The sequence below is a fragment of the Nycticebus coucang genome, chromosome 4 (assembly GCF_027406575.1).
Source record: "Nycticebus coucang isolate mNycCou1 chromosome 4, mNycCou1.pri, whole genome shotgun sequence".
Lineage (NCBI taxonomy): Eukaryota > Metazoa > Chordata > Mammalia > Primates > Lorisidae > Nycticebus > Nycticebus coucang.
This window is the reverse complement of record NC_069783.1, coordinates 81775622-81798571: the sequence shown is the minus strand read 5'-3', so window position 1 is coordinate 81798571 and position 22950 is coordinate 81775622. Positions and strand designations below refer to the sequence as shown.

Genomic DNA, 22950 nt, shown 5'->3' with positions numbered 1-22950 from the left:
TGTTAGCAATTGTACATAATGTTATCTACTTTCATGCTTTAGATAGGCAATTACATCACATGCGTAAGACCAGTGCCAGATTTTAGAAGGCACCATTCTCTCTAGATAGATGGATTCCTGAAACTAAATGCTAATTATTGTTTCCTTCTGATAGGTATCTATTTGCCGTAGGTGTCATTGCACTTTGAAATTATCCACCTTCAAAAGATGTAATGAACTAAAAACTACACTATCACCTTCTAGATTCTCTGTAATCATTGTTACTGAACAAGTATTTGATAAACGCTTACTATGCTGCAAGGTAAAGCAATTGTTGCCCCCATCTTTTTAATAGCTTATAGTGTGATTGTAAAAATAAGGTGTTCTCTCCTGAAATTCTTAAATGATAATACAGTATCTTATGTACTAACCGGATACTTTAGAAATAAGAAATGTAATTTTAAAAGCAATAATAATAAAATTAGAAAGGCCACGGTGCTTAGAGCACGTTGGTATTGAGTGCGTCCTTGAGACACGGGTAGAATCTGAATATAAACAGGAGCGATTTGGAGACTTAGTACATAGAATAACATGAACCATGTCTGAGTAGGTGCTTCTTCCATTTTATTCCTTATGACTAAATGAGTAGGTTTTCTTCATGGTAATCATTTATACAATCTCTGAACTTCTCCTTTTTGTCTTACTATTAGAAACAAAATACACAAATGAGTAAAATAATAATGATTTTCTCAACCACCACACAGCCTCTCTCAATCTTATATACTAACTCCATATGTGAGATACGGTTTTAAAAAATGCATTTAATCCATTTTATTAATTATTTTTATTGTTTGGGATTCATTGAGGGTACAAAGAATTAGGTACATTTGCTAGCTAAAGTCCCTCTTATAATTGTGTCCCACCCCACCCCCACACTACTGAACCATACACCGTGGTTCAGTAGTGTTCAGGAACTGGGAATTGTTCCCTTATGTAATACGATGCCATGCATATCTTCAAACATATCAAAACATGAGTCCCTTTTAGGCTTTCATGCTTTGCTTCAGACTATTCCCTCCTCCTAGAATACTCTTTTTTATCCCTCTTACAGCAATAATACTTATTATTTAAGAAATAGCTTCAAAAATCTCATTTATGAAGCTATGATTTCTCATTAACCCTCCCGATATCTGCACTTCAGAAATACTTGGTTTTCTATATATCACTTATGATACCTTTTCCCCCAACCAGGAAAGTGAGTCCTGATATGAATCCAGATCAAGACACTACCTCAGGATGCCTCCTCTTTTTTAAAAGAGACCACATCCAGAAAGGTAGTCAAAAGTTGATGGGCCATTGTGTCTCAGCAACTTTGCGCATTAAGAAATATCAAATAATTTCATAAATATTGGCAGCACAGCATATTTATAGGTAGATAAGTGTTATAAATCTCCTTTCTTCCAATCGTATTACTGAGGACAAACAAGAATGAAAGTATTTCTTAGATCAAAATCCAACAAATAGGCAAATGGGCCCAGGAGAATCTCTGCTTCCTGTTGGTGTCATAGGGAATATATAGTTAGGCATTCAAGATAACAGTTTACAGGGCTTATTCCAAGGAAAACACAATGTTCTGATGAGAGCAACAAGCTTGGTTTATGGGCCAAAGCAGAGTGTTCTCTAAGACTGAAGAACTAGTGTGACTGCTTAATGGTCTGAAGTTATTGTACTTGCAAAAATCTCCTTTCTAGTTAATGAAAAGTGGAGAAGCCCTTACTGCATTAGGTTATGTATTTCTTGAGCATTACCTGTGTCACATAAGAAATACTATTTTACGATTTCTTATGTTAAATAGCAAAACTTAGATAAACAAAGGTGAATATGGGTGCATGTGGTGGCTTACACCTGTAAACGTGGGATTTTAGTAGGCTCCGGCCATAGGACTACTTGAGGTCAGGAGTTTGAGAACAGCTTGGGCAACAGAACAGACATTCTTTCTACATAAAGGAGGGGAAAAGTAGCTGGGCATGGTGGTACTCCAGTAATCCTACCTACTCACTATCTGGGAGATTGCAGCAGGAGCATCACTCAAGCTCAGGACGTCAAGATTACAGTGAGCAAGGATCACACCCCTGCACTCCAGCCTGGGTGACAGAGTGAGTCTTCTACAAAAATAAAATAAAGAAAGAAAGAAAAGATGAATGTATTTTCTCTTATTTTTTAAATAAGTGTTTTATCACAGAGAAAATATAGCATTATTCAAAATATATCCAGTTGGAGGGTAATCCTGATAAGAAATAAATGTGTATTAGCCAGAAGAATTTCAGAAAAGAAAGGGCAAGGAAGGAAAAAAAAAAAAAAGAAAAGAACAAAGATCTCTCTCTCTCTCTCTGGAGAGAGAGAGAGATCTTTGTTCTTTTCTTTTTCTCTATATATATATAGAGAGAGAGAGAGATACCCATCCACAACAAAAAAGGAGGGTTGAGTAAATTTCTTGGAAAAATGCATTAGGAGAAAAAATGTTCGCTGGCACACAGCATCATTCATATGAAGTGGTTTAGGGGAAGATGACCTGCAGTAAACCCTACCTAATATAAACAATTGTTCATAAATCTATTTCTCTCCAGATTTGATTTTAAACTTTTTGAAAGTCTGGGCTGCTTGTTACACTGCATTTTCCTTTCCCAGTGCCCATATAAGGCCTTGCATATTGTAAAGATTTAGCAAATGATTATTTATGCAAATGTAACTACACTATTTTCTTCAAACACTCAATGGAAAGAGTCACAGTTTCCTTGCCAAGATTTCCTTGCGTTACTTGTAGAACTCTTATGAAAGTTGCTTGTGGAAGCACTCAGATAATTATGTATGGATATATCCATTTAATTCAGCATTTCAGGAGGAAACAATAATATTCTCCCTAGAAATATTCCTCTAATATGCAAATATTTGAAATCGTCCTTGCTGTTTACAACAAATACAAATGTTTTTAATAAGACTCCATTTCAGAATGCATGCTGCTTCTCTGAAAATTGTTAACTATTTTTCCATAATGGATAACTCTTAAAAACCTAGACCATGAGGAGGTATGATACAGGCAAAATTAAATAAAATTATAAGATCTTAATCACACATTTAATACCCAGAGTAATAAAATGAAATTAAGGAAAAAAATCCTAAGTTTTATCTAGTTTTATGCCGTGTGGATATGATCTTTCTAATGGTTCATAACTGCAAATAAAGCACAACTTGGTACAATATACTATTATTTATCTGAATTTACTAAGAAGTAAAAATAAGATAAAGTGGTGTGATTTCCATAACATAATTAATATGAATTTAATGTTGTGTTATTTATACTCTAAACACATTTTAAATAAATCATTTAATAATTACTCAAAAATGCTTTATTTTATGAATAAGGAAACGTTAGATTATTTCCTTCACATCAAGGTGATGTCATATGAGAACTTCACCATCACATCTTACTAATTACAAAAATGTTATCTTCTAAAACTAATATGTTATCTGCTAGTTGACATTTTAACTCAAAGTTCACTGTTATTTTCACGGCATAAAGTTTCTGGCCATGTAGTTGGAATTTGTGAGAGACTGAACAATAGCATTAGTATACAGACAACTTACAACCACATTTGCAGAAATATCAGTAATATTCAAGATAGTTAAGTAAAACTGATTCTTAGAATATGCCAATCACTGGCACACATATTGAGTACTAGCTTGGTTTGCGTCAATAAAAATCATTATATTCAGTCTCATAGTCCATCTCCAGCAGTCACAGACGTATAGTAGGAGCATAAGAAAAAGACTTAGGTGGTATGTAATATAATTTGTATATATTCATTAGGAAAGAACAGATAGTAAGAAAAAAGAATGGAAGATTTAAAAAATGCTGTATTTCATAGCATTGAGACTACACTATTATGAGAGATTTTTGATGAAATTTTGGAGCCCACTGATAAAATCCATTCTCAAATGACAATATGTCCCATACGTTTGTTAGATAAAGAATTATTTGAAAAACGTCATAAAATGATCATACAACATGACTTCTAAATTACATGACACACAAGATTTCTTTCTTTTGGATGCTCTGATCTGCTGATTAACATTTATTAAAACGAAGTATGACAATATTATAGAGGGCAGAGTTTTAATATGCTAAAACTATTGAAAATGTAGGCAATCAAAAACTTGCAAATCTGAGCAGATAGAGGGCCATTTCACTAAAGCATATCCAATGCATACTAGCAGAGTATCTTCAAAATATTTCTGCTCATGTACATATCTAGAGTAGCATACATTTCACTACAGACCACTCATGTCAACCACTATATTTATAAACATGTGTCTATTTTCACCAGTGAAAAGCCATGTTTAAAAACTATTATGACAATTAGGAAAGGATCTGGTTCAGATAAGAGTTACATCTATTAGCTAACCCTGGAGGGAAGTGTTTTAAAATGTGGGGTTTATTCTTATTCAGGGATAATGAGGTCAACAGAATGGAAGGTAAATGCCATAAGAAAGGCATTTTGTTACTCACAGTTCCGAAGGGTAGTAGGAGACATTCCAAGCCTTGCAGGGCCACATGTAGAAGCACCAGGATTATTCAAGAGGCAGAAAAAAAAAAAAAAAAGAAAGAAAGAAATGTGGGCAAGAGCCTTTATTAGTGCTTCTGCAGGAAGTGATAGGCAAGTCAGGGTAAGCAGGTTTAAGATTGGCTACGTTGAATGACTTCAGTGTACTCTGGAGCACAGGGTTATCCCTGGTTGTCTGGAACTGGTTCTGGGGTGATTAGGATGGGGTAACAGTGGTCCTAAGTGTGAGCCTCAGCTAGAGGAGTGGTGGGCATATGGGCTCTGGATTGATTGCTTTGCACCTGAAAGGTACCAGTGAGGCCAGTGGGTCCCTTCCTATCTCCAGGAGTTAGCCAGCCCAGGGGGAGCAGGGCCCCAGAGGTCAAAACATAAGAAACATGAAAAATAAAAAGACCTAATTGAATACATGAAGACTTTGACTTAAAACACTACTAAATTATCACTGCAGTGTATTTCTAACTTGGGAAACTGACCATAAACTATTTAGCTTAAACTCATCAACACAAGGCTGAAATATTTTGAATTGAATGACATAATAAAACAGAGTAGCACTTCACTTACTTCACATTTTAATCTGGGTCTGCTCTGTCATTTTTTTCTTCACACACACATACACACACCCAAATTTGATTGTATGCAATTCTATATGTGTGTGGGGCGGCACACTCACAATGAAATGATGCAGAATTAGCCATCTCATAATATTTGCTTAAGCAATAAATGAACCATTTTAATCTAAATGTCGGGAAAGAAGACCGTCAACAATATGTTAAATAGTACACAATTGTCCAAATGTTCTGTCTTGTTTCAGAATATCCCACTGAAAACAAAAATTGACATCACTGGCATTTAATGTATTGGAACAATATGACTTTACATTCTAGCTTAGTTTTTACTGGATAAACTTGTTCTCTAAAAGTATCAGTATTTTCCCATTAAGAAAATTCTAGATGTGTAATTGTGCATGCAGTAAATATAATAAGGCCTAGAATTGTTAATATTTGAAAAGAACATTACCCTGGAATTTGAACATTGAGGAAATGAAAGGATAGGAATATATCTGAACCAGTTACCGGAGGTCCAAGACAAAAGTTAGGACAAAGTCTAATTCAGGACAATGTTCATGCTATTGAAAACAGAGAGGTTAAGAGAGTCAGGAAACCATTTTAGGGTGTTGATCTCTTGTCTCACTCAGTAATTTAAATGATTTTCACCAAGTTATTGGATCAAAGGACGATATAAACACTACCCCAGGTGATTGCAGCTCATGAGGGTCCAACCAATTCTATGCCTGGTAGATAGAGAAAAAAAAGAAAGAAAAAAAAGCCTTGAAATTCATTATCAAATGCAGAAGCATACTGGGCAATTTCTTTTATTTTATTATCAATACACAAATAATAAATTTTCTCTTTTAAATGAATAAAAAGTGAAAAAGGAAAGAAAATCTAGATGCAATACTTTGTCCATAAGAAAAAGGTAATCATCATTTTGGTAGCAACACACATTTAATTAGGTTAGCTAATGTAGAAGGTGAAACTCGGGCCGAAGGTCTTATGTTGAATTAATATTGACTGACTCCAGAACATGTCCCTAAATTGAAGAAAAGAAATAACTTGACCTTTGAAGTCATCAAAGTTATAAAGCTTCCTTTAAAAATATAATTTTCTCTTGGGGAAGTTTGATTGATCACTTCTAAGAAGGCTGTCAGCAAGCATTATAATTTTCCAATAATTTGGTCAGGACTCATCTAAAAATGGAGATTGCTGCTCAGACAAAAGTGAAGAAAATATTATCTGCAACCGCAGGTGGGGGAAAGGAATAATTTCCAATTTATATGCAAAACAACAAATATGTATAATCCATTCCTTCTGGCTCAATTAGTTAAAAAATAAGAGCGAGTGAGAGAGACTGACTTAACAACACTGTTTTCTAAGCATAATGTTGGTGTTTCCAAATGGAGCCAACTAATTGGCCACATCAGCAGTTTGCCAGCCAGCCAGTCAGTCACACATGAGCTGTGTCATGTCCCTGACTGCAAAGCATGCAAGCCAACGCTTAGGGAAAACAATAAGCAAGGAAGATTAAAATACATATTTACATATATATTTTCTTTTTTTTTTTTTTTTTTTGATTTTGGCCAGGGCTAGGTTTGAACCTGCCACCTCTGGCATATGGGACCGGCGCCCTACACCTTGAGCCACAGGCGCCACCCTTTACATATATATTTATATTCACAAATATACATATATATTTAATTTAAAATACATTAAAATAGTATATTCCTGAATATCTGCTTGTTAGACTTACCAGACATAGGACTAAAACAAACATTGGCTTCACAATAAAAGACGACATATATTGATAGTTCCACTTTCTATTGTATTTCTAGGAAAAAGAATAAATACCACTTGCTTACATTTTAGTTCTCAATGGAGTCTTCTGTGCTCTAGCTCTTCGAGTTCATTCTGATTCTCTGCCTCTTCTCTCTCACACACATACACACACAAAGTAGACATTAGGTTTACACTTAAACAATGTAGACATTAAATAGATGGAGGAAATCTAAAGCAAGCCCTGCCATAAAATGGCAATACAATGTGTCATGTAATCACACGCAAACATCCTGCAGTTCAAATTATTGCAGAAAGAGGGCAACCTTACGTTTTAATGCAAACCAAGTTATGCATTTAGTAAACTGTGACAACTGTAAAAAGAAGGAAAAAGCTGCAGTCAGACAAATAAAAGTCTTGGCTAAATAGGAGAATGTGCCTTGCTCCGTCTCCCTATTGGTATGATAAGTCTGAATTTTCTGTTTAAATATGAGTGTCTTTTAGTCTTTAGAGCTAAAGCAAAATCAATATGCGCTTCATTTTTACCCTCCCATCTTCTGTACTTCCCATTTCACAAAAAATAGAAAATTTAAAGTTATTTTCCCTTTATCATGCCTAAATCTGTAGCTGTATTCATTGTATTTTTATACTGCCTTCCACTCTCAGAGAGGGTTTGCTACTTTTCTTCAAGGATTATCCTTTCCACTCCCTTCTTCATTCTACTCCCTCTCTTCCCCTCCTTTTTCCACAATACTCATACATCAGTTCATTCAAGACCAGAGTACCTACTTATCATGCGTCTATATTTTCAATCTTTCCATTTCTTCCTGCCCTGACTTTGTACTTAAAAGCATGTTAAATCTACTGAAACTAAAAACTAAAAATAAATGAAGAATCGCATTCTCATATAACTTCCCTTATATTTTCATTATTGATTCATTCAAACACATTATTTTGGAGAAATAACCATTTTCAGAATTGTACTATGTTGGTAGGCTGACTGAAGAATAACATACAGTCCCAAGCTCACATCCAAGCTATGGATATAGCTGTGGACTTAGGCATACAATTCCAAGTAGGCAGAAGTGTCAAAAAAGAGCAAACCACCAAGTCTATGGAGGCGCTTAATAGAGTACTTAATATATTTTTCAAAATCATGCTCTCCCTTCTCAAAACCTGTTTACTTTCAACCTATTAACTCCAGTCTTGCATACAAGACTGCAATTAGTCTGCACTTCCCCCAACTAATCATGCCTTCTCATCATTGAGAAATGCAGTGATGACCTGCTTGTCATACTTCTTAAAGCTCTCTCTTCTGCTAAAATCCAGGACATCACTTTAATCAGCCTCTCCGATGGGAGAGTGATATGAGGTTGTTGATATTGATAATGCCTTGCTATAATTTATTCTGTATACTGGAAATATGCACTCAATACATAAAATTAATGAAATAATAATATAGAAAAAGACTTTGATCAAAGATGTATAAGTTACTGATCATTGTTTTAAACTATTAATTCTCTTTATATAGTTTAGCTTTCAATCTCAAGCTTCAGAGGGCTCCTTTTCTCAAGTACTTCTCTTAAATATTCACATTCTCCAATAATATCTTCTTTTCTGACACCACACACTTCTTGCTAATTTCACCCACTTATGTCGTCTCAAATCTGATTAACACTCAAAATCGGTTTCTGTATTATAATATCTTGTTCTGAAGTTGAGAACTATATAAGAATTTGCTTCGTGGTGCTTCTCTACATCCAATTAAAATCTCCTAGATCATTCAACCTCAGTACATTCTGTGTGGAACATGTTATCTTTCTTTTTAGACCTTGTCTCCATCTGTACTTTAATATCCCTGCGTGTCACTAACATTTATCTTGTTGTACAAACTGGAACCTGTGAATTCTTCTAGATGTTGCCCTTTACTGCAACCTACAACTATTTTCAGGTACTATATCTGACAAGTTCTAGCTCTATAACATGTCTCATATATGCACCAGTCTATCGATTCCTATGCACTATTCAATGATATTTTAAAAATCCTTAAAAATACTATACACATATAAAAATAAGGGGATGCAAATATGTGTAAATATGTGACAGTATGCATAAAAGCAAGTACATAAATACATACTATGCATATAAAAATACTTATATATTTTACACACATCTATGCATGTGAGTTTAAATATGTGTGTGTACAAATTAATATGGTTAATATGGTAAAGAAATACAAATGCAAATAGTTTACATTGGACATACATTTTTTTCAATACCAAAATATAAAACAGAATAAAGTAGAAAATTCCTTATATAAGATATTTTCTATATTTTAACACACATACAAATTTGAAGTGATACATATATTTAAATAACACTTTCTCAGTAATTCCTTGCCCACCCACCTTATTTAACATTTCAGACAATTCCCTTTCTTCTCTCAAACCTGGTTGACCACTCCTGTTTGATTCTCATCATGGTGCTCAACATCAAGCAACTAATTACATCTTTTTTTATTAATTTTTATTTGTGTGTCTTGTACTATAAAAATAGAAGTTCTACATGAGAAGAAATTTCTGGGATTTTTGTTTGTTTGTTTGTTTGTTTGTTTGCAGTTTTTGGCCAGGGCTGGGTTTGAACCCCCACCTCTGGCATATGAGGCTGGCACCCTACACCTTTCAGCCACAGGCACAGCCCAAAATTTCTGTTTTTTCACATCTGTATGTGCAAAAGCGAGGCCAGTATAGGGTAGGTGCAAACATAGAAGTTGAGTACATCCTTTTAAGTTGATGATGATGACATCTTTAATAAAGCACTGTTTATGGAATGGCTAGCATGTGGCAAGTGTGCATAAACTTACTCAGTTTTCATAAAGAGTACTTAAAGTGATGTTATACAGATTTATGATATACGACAATATTGATATTTAGTGTTTTTATATTATTTCCCTCAGATCACATTGTTAAGAAATGTGGATTTATATTCATGTCTACTCAGTGAGAAAATTTATGTTTTCAATCACTAAAAAATTCCAGCTTCAAATAGTGGAGACCAGTGAAGTGTTTGCATCCTTACTAGAGTTGCATATGCCGCTAAATCTGCTAATATCTGTAGAAGAGAATTCCTGCTACAGTACGTAGCAGGAGCCACTTCAATGAAAAATTTCTTAATTCTAAAAAAGAATGAGATGATTTAGAACATACTAAGCACAATTTTAGCCAATTCATTTGTCATAATGCATTAATAGTGATGGATGACAATGTGGGCTAATAAGAATTTTCATACTTTTTTTTGTTTTTTTGAGACAGAGTTTCACTCAGAAGAGTGCTGTGGCATCATAGCTCACAACAACCTTAAACTCTAGGACTTAAGCAATTCTATTGCCTCAGCCTTCCAAGTAGCTGGGACTACAGGTGCCCACCACAACACCCATCTATTTTTAGAGATGAGGTTTTGCTCTGGCTCAGGCTAGCCTCAAACCTGTGAGCTCAGGCAATCCACCTGCCTTGGCCTCCCAAGTGCTGGGATTACAGGCGTGAGCCACCGCCCCCAGCCAGAATTTTCATTCATATTTCTATTTTTTATAGTACATAACTCTAACCGAAGAAAAACAAATGTGAAATTCTCTTTTCTATTCCTTTTTTTTTTATTAATCCAGGAACTGTAGTGGTATTCTTTTCCTTAAGAGGTAATTAGAATATAATTGGTGTTCCTCCCTTTAAAGTCATGAGTTTCATTTGTGACACTCTTATTTAACTTTGTAATTTTACCTGTTATTATTTTTAGGAATCCAGGACAATTTTGTCTAAATTAGACCAAAATGTAGGTTTAAAACAATACAAGAAAGACAAATCAAGAAATTTCACAATTGCAAAGATATTGCCAAGGATCTCCACAGAGCCATTATTCTCAATGTTTGGTACTAGTTTTTCTCTCCCTCTTTTTTTTTTTTTTTAGTTGAATGGTCTTTTGAAATATTTTTTTCAGTAACTTAACTAGAAGATAGAATTGGTTATCAAATAGCACTAAATTTTAAATTATTTATGAGTAGGAACCACAGAAATTTTGTGACTGACATATCAATAGCATTTCTAACCATAGAAAAGTGGAGCATTAATTGGAACCGTAAGTCATACATCTTTGAATCAAATTATGGAGTCATGATTGAGTGGCTGAGTGATATTAAGTCAGATATTAACTATTATTAGTGAAGTTTTCTCCTCAAGAATAAAATTGTATTATATTATGAATAATTATACTGAGTTTGAGTTAAAAGAGCCTACTGAAATAGCCAAAAATTATAGTAGTTAATATTATCATCACAATTAACATCATCGGCACTATTATATTGCAATGTTTTATGTCATAATCTAAAGTAAATATGGAAATATGTCTGGACGCCTATATTTTATCTTCAATTTATTATCTGTCCTGCTAATTTAGTATAAAAAAGTTTCAGCTGTACTGCTTTCATATACATATAGATCCTTGACCATGGTTCTCACAGTTGCTGATTACAGAAAAAGGAGCAAATTGTAACAATACCTCTGAATTGTACACTGCTTGAGATCAGGCATTAGGGATGTATATTTTATGTTATACTGTCACCCATAAAATAAATTCCTAACATGGTACTACTTAATTAAATAATAGGTAACCAAGGAAGCAGAAGTAATAAGTATCCATATTGTTTATTTACTAGTATATTTGGGAGAGCCATGAGTAACATGAGTGCTATCCTGGACAGAGAGCATTTCCTTAAAGCATGTGGTCAGTGGTGGTCTCAGCATAGCAGATAAGCATGATCAAGATGGATAAAGGCAGTGAGTCTAACTCCTTTGGCTTCCATGGACTAGTTCCATGGAGACACAACCAGAGAGACTCAGCTCACCTCACAACCAGCCAGAGGCTAAAGGAAGACCAATATCAGCAAGAGCTGTGGGTGTGAACCATGCGGAGTGTGCCCAGGGTGACTATTTTGTGATCAGTAGACTGTGGCCATGTTGAGTATTAGTGGTAAATAAGACTATATAAATAGACAGTCTTCAGGTAGCAAAGTGCTTGCAGGAGCCTAAGGCTGGGCCAGGTTAGAGAGAGATTAGAAAATCCATCAGAGTGATGTAAGGAGATGGAATCCAGGAAGTGTTCTTAAACTTGGGCCTGAAAAACACACATGTAACTCAAGAAGTCAAGCCTGTCAGGGTGCTCAGCTGCTTCATTCACCTACTCTGGGTTTATTCAACAGATCCAGGAGACCTCTGCTCTCCAGGAATGGGAGGCAATCGGAGGAAAACCTTAACTTTCACCTTTATCCTCAGGGTTGGGCAAGTTGTTCTCAATTCTGACTGATAAAGCACAGCTCAATCTCTTTGAGACTGCTTTCGTGGTTCTGAAGTGGAGTGGGACCCAGTGTCCATAATGATCTAAATGTGGAGGGAGAGGAACACAAGTGTCTAATCATCAGTTCCTAGAACTGAATGCACTTAGATGCAAAGGCCCCCAAGGCCCTGCCTTGAAATCCATGCATTCCCTTCCCTGTGTACCCATACATGCCCGTTCCAAAATGTTTGAAGACCTCCACAATGTTCACTTTCCTTTTTCCCTTGCTCTCTGGGTCTCTCACCACCAGGAGTGTCCAACCTGCAGCCCGTGGGCCACATATGATTTTGTGAGGAATTTTTTGCTGCCCATGTGGATGTCAGACATTACAAAGAGTAAACACAGTTCTTTATTTTGCTATTCAGCTTTTGTTAGTCTTTATGTACCTAATGTGTGGCCCAAGACAACTCTTATTCTTCCAACGTGCAGCAGAGAAATAAAAAAAAATGAACATCCCTGTATATAATTTATAACTATAAAATACATATGTATGTTTTGATATTATAAATATATTTAATTATAAAATTTTTTAAATATAAGGTAAAAAAATGTATAAAAAAATCATGCCTTGTTTTCCTTTGCTACATTCTTTCATATAAGGAAACATTCCACTCCCCCCCCCACCCCCTTAACTGGTTTGACTTGTGAACTAGAAAAGATGTGGAAGCAGAAAACTTGCCAAGGCTCTCAAGGCTCAGCTAACAATTTGAGATTTTCGGAGCTCTTGGATCACTCCATGATCCTTTCACTGTTATTTCTAATAATGACCTTGCATGTTCAAGATTTTGATTTATCCACTTGCCTCTGCTCTCTTGAGCCCCTGACATTACTTCCATTTTTCTACTGTGTTCCAAGTCAATTAAATCCATTTGTCTTTGCTTCTGATCTGGTTGCTAAAAAGCAGGTTTTTCCTCACCACCCATACCAGGTCCTAATTATTAATTCCTTTGTGATGATTTATCAGAATTGGCCAATCTGAGTAATGAAAATGAATAAGTAGATCTATATGTTATGCTTACATTAAACAGACACGTGCATTCACACCCATACTTTCAAGATGAAGAAGAAACTCATTACAACAAATGATATTAATTATTTCTAAATAACTAACTACTATGCAGCATGGCAATAAATGACTTGGGGTCCAAATAAAAACAGTGAGCTCAGAGTTTTTCACTAATTAAAAAATACATGGTGATACCAGAGTTTCAGGTTCTTGGTCTCAGTGATTTGAAGAATAAATCCGCGGACCACAGATCAGTGGTAAGACAATTTATTTACAGAAAAGAATATGTTTACACGAAAGCTCCTGGAGAGAAAACCCAAGTCGGAGAGAAAAGCTGTCTTTGTCTCACCCTCTGTCTCTCTCTGTCTATATAGGTGCACGAGTTCCTTGGCCAGGAAATGAATGGACACAGTCCCTTTCACTGGGGCAACGTGAATGGATGTATTAACGAATGGACACAGTCTTCCGCTGGGGCAAGGTGAACGAATGTATTAATGAATGGACACAGTCCATTCACGGAATTGAGGCCTAGGATACTTACATGAAATTGACCTAGGCATAGGAAATGAGGGTTCCGTGTTCATTCATAAGTGCAAGGGGAAGGAGACACCAAGGTGCCCGTGTCTCCCCACCAGTGTTCGGTCTCTTTGGCTATTAGAGACTCTGGTAGGGGTGGAAGTGGGTGTGGGAGGGGGTGGGAGTGGGAGGCCCCCCCACTTGCCTACCCTCCAGCCTGCTGGTTCCTCCACCGGCTGCCCCCACACCAAAATGGCCAAGGCAGCTTGGCTGAGCTGGCTGGGGTACCACCTGTCCTGTATCAATTCTCCCTTCCCGAGTAGAAACTCTAACTGCTGTTAGGGACAAAGGGTGAAGATTTGATCTAACTGCTTCCTGCTGAATCAGGCGATGATAAGAGGGGGCAGTTAGGGTTTCTCTGGATGGAGAGCCATCCAGGGGTCCATGATAGATTAGATCTTGGACAGGAACCATCTTTACTGTGTGAGGCTTGATGAGCTTTCTGAAAAATGTAAATCTGATTAGTATAATCAGTAAAAGGTAAAGGTAGGACAGTGTCAGGTTAGAAGCACTAACTTAGTGACATTAAAAGAAACCTACATTAACATTTTTTTTGCCGTTTTCTAAATAATAACTTCAAACTTTCCTTCGGCTCACAAGTGTAGGTGGACTGTAGCTGGTTCTCTTCATTGTCTGCTTCTGTAGATGGTGGAGGGTTCCAGGATTTTACTCGTGAATGCTGTATCCAGGCATCCACTCCCATAACTTTAACAGCTGTAGAAGAAGACAAGATAACAGAAAAGGGGCCTTCCCAAGTTGGGGTTAAGGAAGGTGAATTAGAGGGAAGAGTTTTGATCATGACTAGATCTCTAGGAGAAAAAAGATGTTTGGTGTTGAATGTGAAAATGTAGTGGGGAAGCTTTTAAGGATTTGTTGAAATTTAGCTAAAGAAGTGATATGTTTTACTAACTCTGTAGTTTCTTGATCTAGTAATAAAATAGGTTCTTGTCTCACATTTATACAAATGGTTGTTCCTGCTTTAGTTAGTATGTCCCTCCCCAAAACGGGAGTAGGACTTTCAGGCATGATTAGAAAGGTGTGAGAATAGTTAGTTATCCCAATTGCAGCTTAAAGGTTGAGAGAAAAAAATCGTTAATTGGCTTTCCAGACACCTCCTGTATAGTTATGGATTTGGGGGATAAAAGATCAGGGTTAGAGAGGAGTACAGAAAAGGTTGCTCTAGTGTCCAGAAGAAATTTTGTCTCCTGTCCCTCCACTATGAGGCAAACCTGGGGCTCTTGAGGGGTGATGACAAAAGCTGGAGCCATGAGAACCTGCCCCAGGAACCCTCAGGCCAGTTTGAGGGCTGATGGTATCACTGTCCCTTGAGGCCTTCGCCTCTGGGGACAGGCCACCCTCCAGTGGTCACCCCTACACTCTGGACAGTGGCCAGGTGGCTTGTTCAGCCAGTGGTGCTTCTGGGGGCAGTCCTTTCTGAAGTGGCCAGTCTGACCACATTGGAAGCACTCATTCTTAGCTCCTCTGGCTTCCCTCTGCCCCTGAAAGGTGCTTGTTTGTCGGAGTGCCATTACTAGAGCTGTCATTCTTTTTTGATCATTTCTCTTTTTCCTCCTCTTTTTCCTGATCTCGATTATAAAACACCATAGTGACCATTTTAAGAAGATTCTCCAGGTTATGATCTGGGCCTAGAGCCAATTTCTGGAGTTTTCTTTGAATGTCTGGAGCCGCTTGAGTGATAAATTTGTCTTTTAAAATAATTTGATGCTCTATGGAATCAGGTGTCAATTGGGTGTGTTTTCTCATTGCCTCCCTAAGTCTCTCAACCAAGGCTGAGGGACTGTCATTTTGTTCCTGGCAAATAGTAGACAACTTGGAACAATTCACCAGCTTTTTCTTGGACGGATGTAAACCTTCTAGGATACACATTAGACAATGTTTACATGACCAGTCACCTTCCTTCTCAGGGTTCCATTCGGGATCCTGAAGGGGAACTGCCTGTCTTCCTGTGGAGTACCTGTCCCTGTCCCCAGGAGACATACCGCCATCAGTATTGGACATGAACCACAAATCAGCCCACTTCCTAGCTTCATCCAGGACTTCATTTTTTTTTTTCTTTAAATGTTAAAGTTTGATCTAATAGTAACATTATATCTCTCTAAGAGAGGTCAAAGCTTTGTCCCAACCCTTGGAGAACATCTATGTACTTATCTGGGTCATTGGAAAATGTTCCTAAATCAACTTTAATTTGCTTTAAATCTGCTAGAGAAAACAGAGTGTATACTCGCGCACTTCCCCTTTAACCACTTCTGGTCTCAACCAAGGGACACAAAGAAGGATATGGTTGTCTTCTGGGGGTCCCAGTAGGATGAGTAAAAATTCTTGGGACAGTCTCCCTCTGGGGGGTTTCTGAACACATGGAGGAAGGTGTGGGAGAAGTAGATGGTGAGTTTGAACTAGGTGGTGATGGTGTCTCCCTCAAGAATCCCTGACCATTTGAGGAAGTTACTACAACTAAGAGAGTAGAATCTATCTGACAGATCTTACACAGTTGGGGGTTGTCCCTGAGGGAAAAGAACACTTGCACATATAGGGTACCTCAGACCACTTTTCTTCCTATTTGCAAAAGGTATCTAATTGAAAAATGGTGTCATAATTAAGAGTACCCTCTGGGGGCCATTGTTCACCAGTGGAGAGTTGATACTGAGGCCAGGCCTGGGTGCAGAAGAAAACCATACATTCTTTTTTCAGCATCTGGGGATCAAACATGTCCCAGTGCTCCAGAATACAGCCCAGTGGTGTTCTCTTCTTTTTTTTTTTTTTATAGAGACAGAGTCTCACTGTACCGCCCTCGGGTAGAGTGCCGTGGCGTCACACGGCTCACAGCAACCTCCAACTCCTGGGCTTAAGTGATTCTCTTGCCTCAGCCTTCTGAGCAGCTGGGACCACAGGCGCCCGCCACAACACCCAGCTATTTTTTTGTTGCAGTTTGGCCGGGGCTGGGTTTGAACCCGCCACCCTCGGCATATGGGGCCGGCGCCCTACTCACTGAGCCACAGGTGCCGCCCAGTGGTGTTCTCTTGACAAGAGAATATGTTACCCATCACAGATGTCTTCTTTCTGTTTGCTGTCCCGGTATAGGCCACCGAATATGTTACCAGAATTTTGTCTTCCCTCCTGGCTGGTTCACCAAATCTGATACCGGAGTTTCAAGTTCTTGGTCTCGGTGATTTGAAGAATAAATCCGCGGACCACAGATTGGTGGTAAGACTATTTATAGGAACGAATAAGTTTACACTAAAGCTCCTGGAGAGAAAACCCAAGTCAGGGAGAAAATCCCTCTCTCTGTCTCTGTCTATCGGTATATATAGGTGCATGGGTTCCTTGGCCAGGAAATGAATGAACACAGTCTTCCGCTGGGGCAATGTGAATGAATGTATTAATGAATGGACACAGTCCAGTCACGGAATTAATGCCTAAGAAACTTACATGAAATTGACCTAGGCATAGGAAATGGGGGTTCTGTATTCATTCATAAGTGCAAGGGGAAGGAGACACCAAGTCGCAGGTGTCTGCCCAGCAGTTGTTCTGTCCCTTTGGCTATTGGAGCCTCCGAAGCCCGGTGGGGGTGGGAGACCCCCAAGTGGGAGCCCCCCCACCTTTTGCCTACCCTCCAGCTGGTTAGTTCCTCTGCCGGCTGCCCCCGCACCAAAATGGCCAAGGCAGGTCCTCCAGCTCAGCTCGGCTGAGCTGGCTGGGGCACCACCTGTCCTGTATCAATGGGAGCTAAAGTTTTCATAGGAATGGAGATCAATTCTATATGATATTCAATTTTAGTAGCTTTACGCTTTCTCTTCCCTGTCATACCTACCCTAAGTCCTTCAAATATAATAATATTCCTAGCAATGGATTGGCCTTCTAACGTGACAGAAAGTAGATTCATTCACTACCCTTTGTTGTTTCCATGTGACTCACTCATGAGGCTGCTTCAGGTTTTCCACTAAGCATTGTAGCTTCTTTTGGCCTAAGTGGCAAAGGGCAAGATGAAGCCAAAAGGATTCAGTTATTGATTCAAAAGACAATTATGATGGAGTTATGGAAGGTGGATATTGTTATGGTTAATGACGATGTAGTAATTCTGGTATGCCCAAATAAACAGTTTCACGAGAATTTGCATGGAGATAAAACACATTCATTTTTGTTCTTTTGTTCTGTTACTTTTGTAAAGTTACTTTGTTACCTTTGCCTTCTGACTGACATTCTGTTCACTATGTGTCATTGGTAAAATACAATAAGGTCTATTCCAAGAGCACACAAAGTTAGTCCCAAAGGTCAATGAAGAGAAATCAGGGTATTCTTCCCACAATTTGAGAAACGGAGCCTTGCCTACAACATGAAACTCCACAGTAAGTGTTACCAGGAGACTCAAAGTCCAGTGTTGTGGAAATGCTAAAAGCCATAGCTAAAAGCCATGGCTTCAGATAGTGTCTTGAAAAAATGAGGAGTTTGGGACTACAGGCATAGAATGTAAGCTAGTAGCAATACAGTCAGAGGTGATGGGCATGTTGGGCCAAATAGCATCCTTTGTGCCTGGGTGTGATGTTGCTTTGACAAACAGCAGGTGAATTTTTACTGAATCAATAATTGTCTTAAAAGCACATCCCATTTTCATACATGTCAAACTACAAGTTCATTCTTTAATGGCCACCATAAATTGAACTTGCTTCCTGGAAACACTAAAAATTACTGCATCTCGTAAGTGTATCTACTGCTAGTGTGTTCAGACGTCCATCAATATTTACTTCTTGATTATACATTTTTGCTGCATATGAGTCATCTCATTTTGTTTTCATAATCTCGTCAAGGCCAGTGACTATGCTTTCAGCCTAAAAATTCTCAATAAATAATAGAAGGATTTTAGTTGACTTAAATAAGTTAACAACTGTAAACAGATACATTGCCAAGATGACCTATTTTAGAAGAAAACTAAAAACATATATTTTGAAAAATTGAAACATTTCATCTGACAGTAACATACACTTAATAACTAACCATAAACTCTAGAAAGCACTTTATAAAAAATTTTACCTGAGTAGGATTTAGAAAGTTGTTTTTTACGTATTGTTTTCAACACTCATTCTGAACTTGGGGAATTCACTGTCATTGCCCTATCTTCAGGGGAATTATCAGGGCAACAAGTCAATGACTGCTTGCTTTCTGGGCCATCAGTAATTTCACAGCAATTTTCTGAATGTTTGGAATAGCAGAGGATGGACAGCAGAGTCATTGCTGGGAAATATAATCTCTGTAATGGCCTTTGTCACATTTTGCAGCATATAAAACATTCCTGGGAGACAAATGTGACTCACTTAGTTTGCAGCTAGCTCTTTAGGGTCCATCTGTCTTCACAGATATGTCAGTAAAGACACTAAAGGCATGGTGGAGTGTGTACTTCAGGGAAATTTCATTTACTCTTTAATGCAACAACCATTTATAAAATACTGCTGGGAAAAAAAAGTCATTTAAAAGAAACTCATCAGTGGCAATACCATCTTACTCAGAAAGCTGATACAAGTGAAGTAAGCCAAAGCTGGTTTTCACTTCCTGAGGATATCCTCTACTGGTTACACCCTTCTAGCATGAGAAAACAATCCCAAGGGCTCAGGAGGGAAGCTAATGTTATTTGCTGCTCCTGATGTGAGGATGTGCTCCCTCTAGAGGGCATTCCTCTCCAAGGTTATCACGCTTTGGCCATCAGCAAGCCCAGCAGACAATGAAGCTCTTGAAACCCATATTTTTCTGTTTTGCATCTGATTATCTTCCTGGAAACTGGACACGATGAGAACATATCTGGCTAGAGAAACGTAAATGTCCTATTTTGTGGATGTGTTCGTATGTGTATGTTTGACGTAATCTCACTGTTCAGAGTCAGAAAAATAGTCTACACAATAGAAACAAAACATGTACTGATAAGATAATGATTCCCTATTTTCATTAAACAACCAGAGGTAATGATTCTTAATTATGAAACAGGTGAAGGGATTAGCTCTGTGCTCTCCAATTAAGTGTCTTTATTTTATAAAACGGTATCTCTTTTTGGTAACAGCTATCTTAAGATATTATTGATATAAAAAAATATATATATATATAAGATGTACAACTTTATGTTTTAATGTAATTACACATTGTGAAATGCTCACCATAATATGATCATCTTACAGTCACCAATGTGCGTGTATGCATATGTGGTGAGCAGTATAAACGTAGGCTCTATCCCCTGGTCAAATTTCAGGTACATAATATAATAGGTTTAACTGTTGTCCTCATGCTATACATTGGATGTATAGAATTTATTTGTCTTGCATTACCAGAATTTCATATCATGTGAACCCCATCTCCTCATACACCACCCCTGGTAACCATCCGTCTGCTGGACTGAGTTTTTCTTTTGTAGATCCCACATGTACGTGAAATCACACAGTATTTCTCTTTATGTGTCTTTCTTATTTTGCTTAATTTACTGTCCTTTTGTTCCATCTATGTTGTTGTACATGGCAAGATTTCCTTGTTTTTTAAGGCCGAATAATATTCCACTCACATTTTCTTTTCATTTCTTTTCTTTTTCTTTTAAGACAAGCATGGAACAAAGTTTATTGAGGACGAGATAGGTAGGCTTACAGTGTAAGAAAATCTACAAAGCAGGATACATTTGCCATAGACAGCGAACAGGCCTCCACTGCCAGGGCAAGTAGGCAAAGAGGCTTCAACTCACGTTTTCTTTATGCATTTGTCTATTGGCTATCATGAATAATGCTGCAATAGCCACCAGGATGCAAAAAACATCTTCATGAACAAAATTTTCCTTACTTTGGGTATATACACAGATGTAGAATTGATGGATCTATTACCCAATTGTAGTCCTATTTTTATTTTCTTTGGAATGTCTCCACTTGCATTTCTATAAAGGCTCTACAAATATACATTCCCAACACTGTGCAAAGGTTCCCTTTTTTCCAAATTCTCTCCAACATTTGTCATCTTATCTTAACAGCTGCAAGGTGTTATCTCATCATGGTTTTCATTTACATTTACCTAATACGTTGTAAATACATTGAGCACTTTTTCATCTACCCCTCAGCTACATGAATTTCTTCTTTTGTGAAGTGTTGATGTCCCTTACCCATTTTCTAATCTTGTTATTTGATTATTTGATGTTTGGTTGTATAAGTTCTTATACATTTTAGATTTTTTAAAAAAATATTAGTTGCTTCTGGGGCAGTGCCTGTGGCTCAAGGAGTAGGGCGCCAGTCCCATATGCCAGAGGTGGCAGGTTCAAACCTAGCCCCGGCCAAAAACCAAAAAAAAAAAAAAAAAAAAAATATTAGTTGCTTCTATTCCCCTGGCAGCATACAGACATCCCTTTTTACCCCATTATTCTTTTCCACTTTATTTATTTATTTATTTAATTCTTTTATTCTTTTTGAGACAGAGTCTCATTATGTCTTCCTCCATAGAGTGCTGTTGCATCATAGCTCACAGCAACCTCAAACTCTTGGGCTTAAGCGATTCTCTTGCCTGCGCCTCCCAAGTAGCTGGGACTACAGGCACCCGCCATAATGCCCAGCTTTTTTTTTTTTTTTTTTTTTTTTGTAGTTGTCATTGTTGTTTAGCAGGCCCAGGCCAGGTTCAAGCCCCCTAGCCCCAGTGTATGTGGCTGGCGCCCTAACCACTGATCTATGGTTGCCAAGCCATTCTTTTCCACTTTAGATAATTTCTCTGTCTCTGTTTTTGATGCTGTGTATGAGTTTGAGATCTGCACAGTTCCTTTCTCATGTGTAATGCCTTATTGTATTCTTTTTTTAAGCCTTCTGCATTTGGTAGATATCAACATACTGAACTATCTCAGGAATGCGGGGTGGGGTTCTAAAGCATAGAAATCACAGACACTGAACCTTGCAGTAATTTTCTTATACCCATCAGATTAGAAGTATTATTAGCTGAGGTGCCAGCTTATCGATAGAGACCCAGTCACTTCCTTAAATCACATTTCAACATTTCTGGAGAAAGAGAGAAATGGAAGAGATACGTTTAAGATAGTTGTGCAGTATTTTTACTCCAGAAATAAATTTTTCTGATGAGAATAAAAATATCTATGTAACAGACTATAGAAACTAGCTTTGACTTTCCCAGTTATCTATTTTATTGGATGGTATCTTAAAATTATTTTGGTATTTAATTTAAAATACATTTTTTCTACTAGAAACATACTATAGAAGAGAAAAAAATATTTTTGGTTGAGACAATATAAAAAATTGTTAAAATATGAAACATAAAACACTTTCTTAGGATTCATGACCTATCAACTGTTAGGTAGGGATGGCCGGCCTTACTATATGGGGTTCTATGTTAAACTATTTTAAATTGCACACAAATTTTATTTCTGCCCTGTATAGAGATAGCCTTATAAGAAAACCCAAACAAACAAAAAACTCAAGACCTTTCTTTGAACAAGTAGCATTGGAACTATTGAGTATCTGTATATAAAATAACACCAATAAATAAATAAATAAATAAACCCCAAACATGACTCCTCCTATTATCATATGAAAAATTAGCTTAAGATATATCATAGACTTATATGTAAAAGGCAAAATAATAAAATTTCTAAAGAATGTATCTAAGTGAATTTGGAATAGACATTTCCTTAAAGAAGGCACATAAAAGATTGATAAACATAATTAACTAATATTAACTAATTCTATTAATTAAAATGCATTATTGTGAATGAAAAGTTAATTCACAGAGTGAGAGAAAATTTTCACAATTAGCCAAAGGACTAACTTCCAACAAATGTAAAGTAGCCATAATAATAATAAATCCATAATAAACAGTTAGCTCCGCACATATACACCTCAAATTTTGAAAAATGGGTAAAAAGCTTAAATAGGCACCTTGAAAAAAAAGTTATTCAAATGACCAATAACAATAAGGAAAGGACTCCTCATCATTAATCATCACGAAAAGCAAACTAAAATTACACAGGAGTGCCTCTCAGAATTACTGAGAACAAAAAAACAATGGCATGGAATGAAAGGTA

General features: G+C 37.1%; 1 pseudogene; it reads right to left on the bottom strand.

Annotated features, from left to right (window-relative positions):
* Nucleotides 1–15893, bottom strand: part of LOC128584338 (N-acetyllactosaminide beta-1,6-N-acetylglucosaminyl-transferase-like) — a 76988-nt pseudogene extending 61095 nt beyond the window's left edge.
* Nucleotides 15894–22950: the final 7057 nt, after the last annotated feature.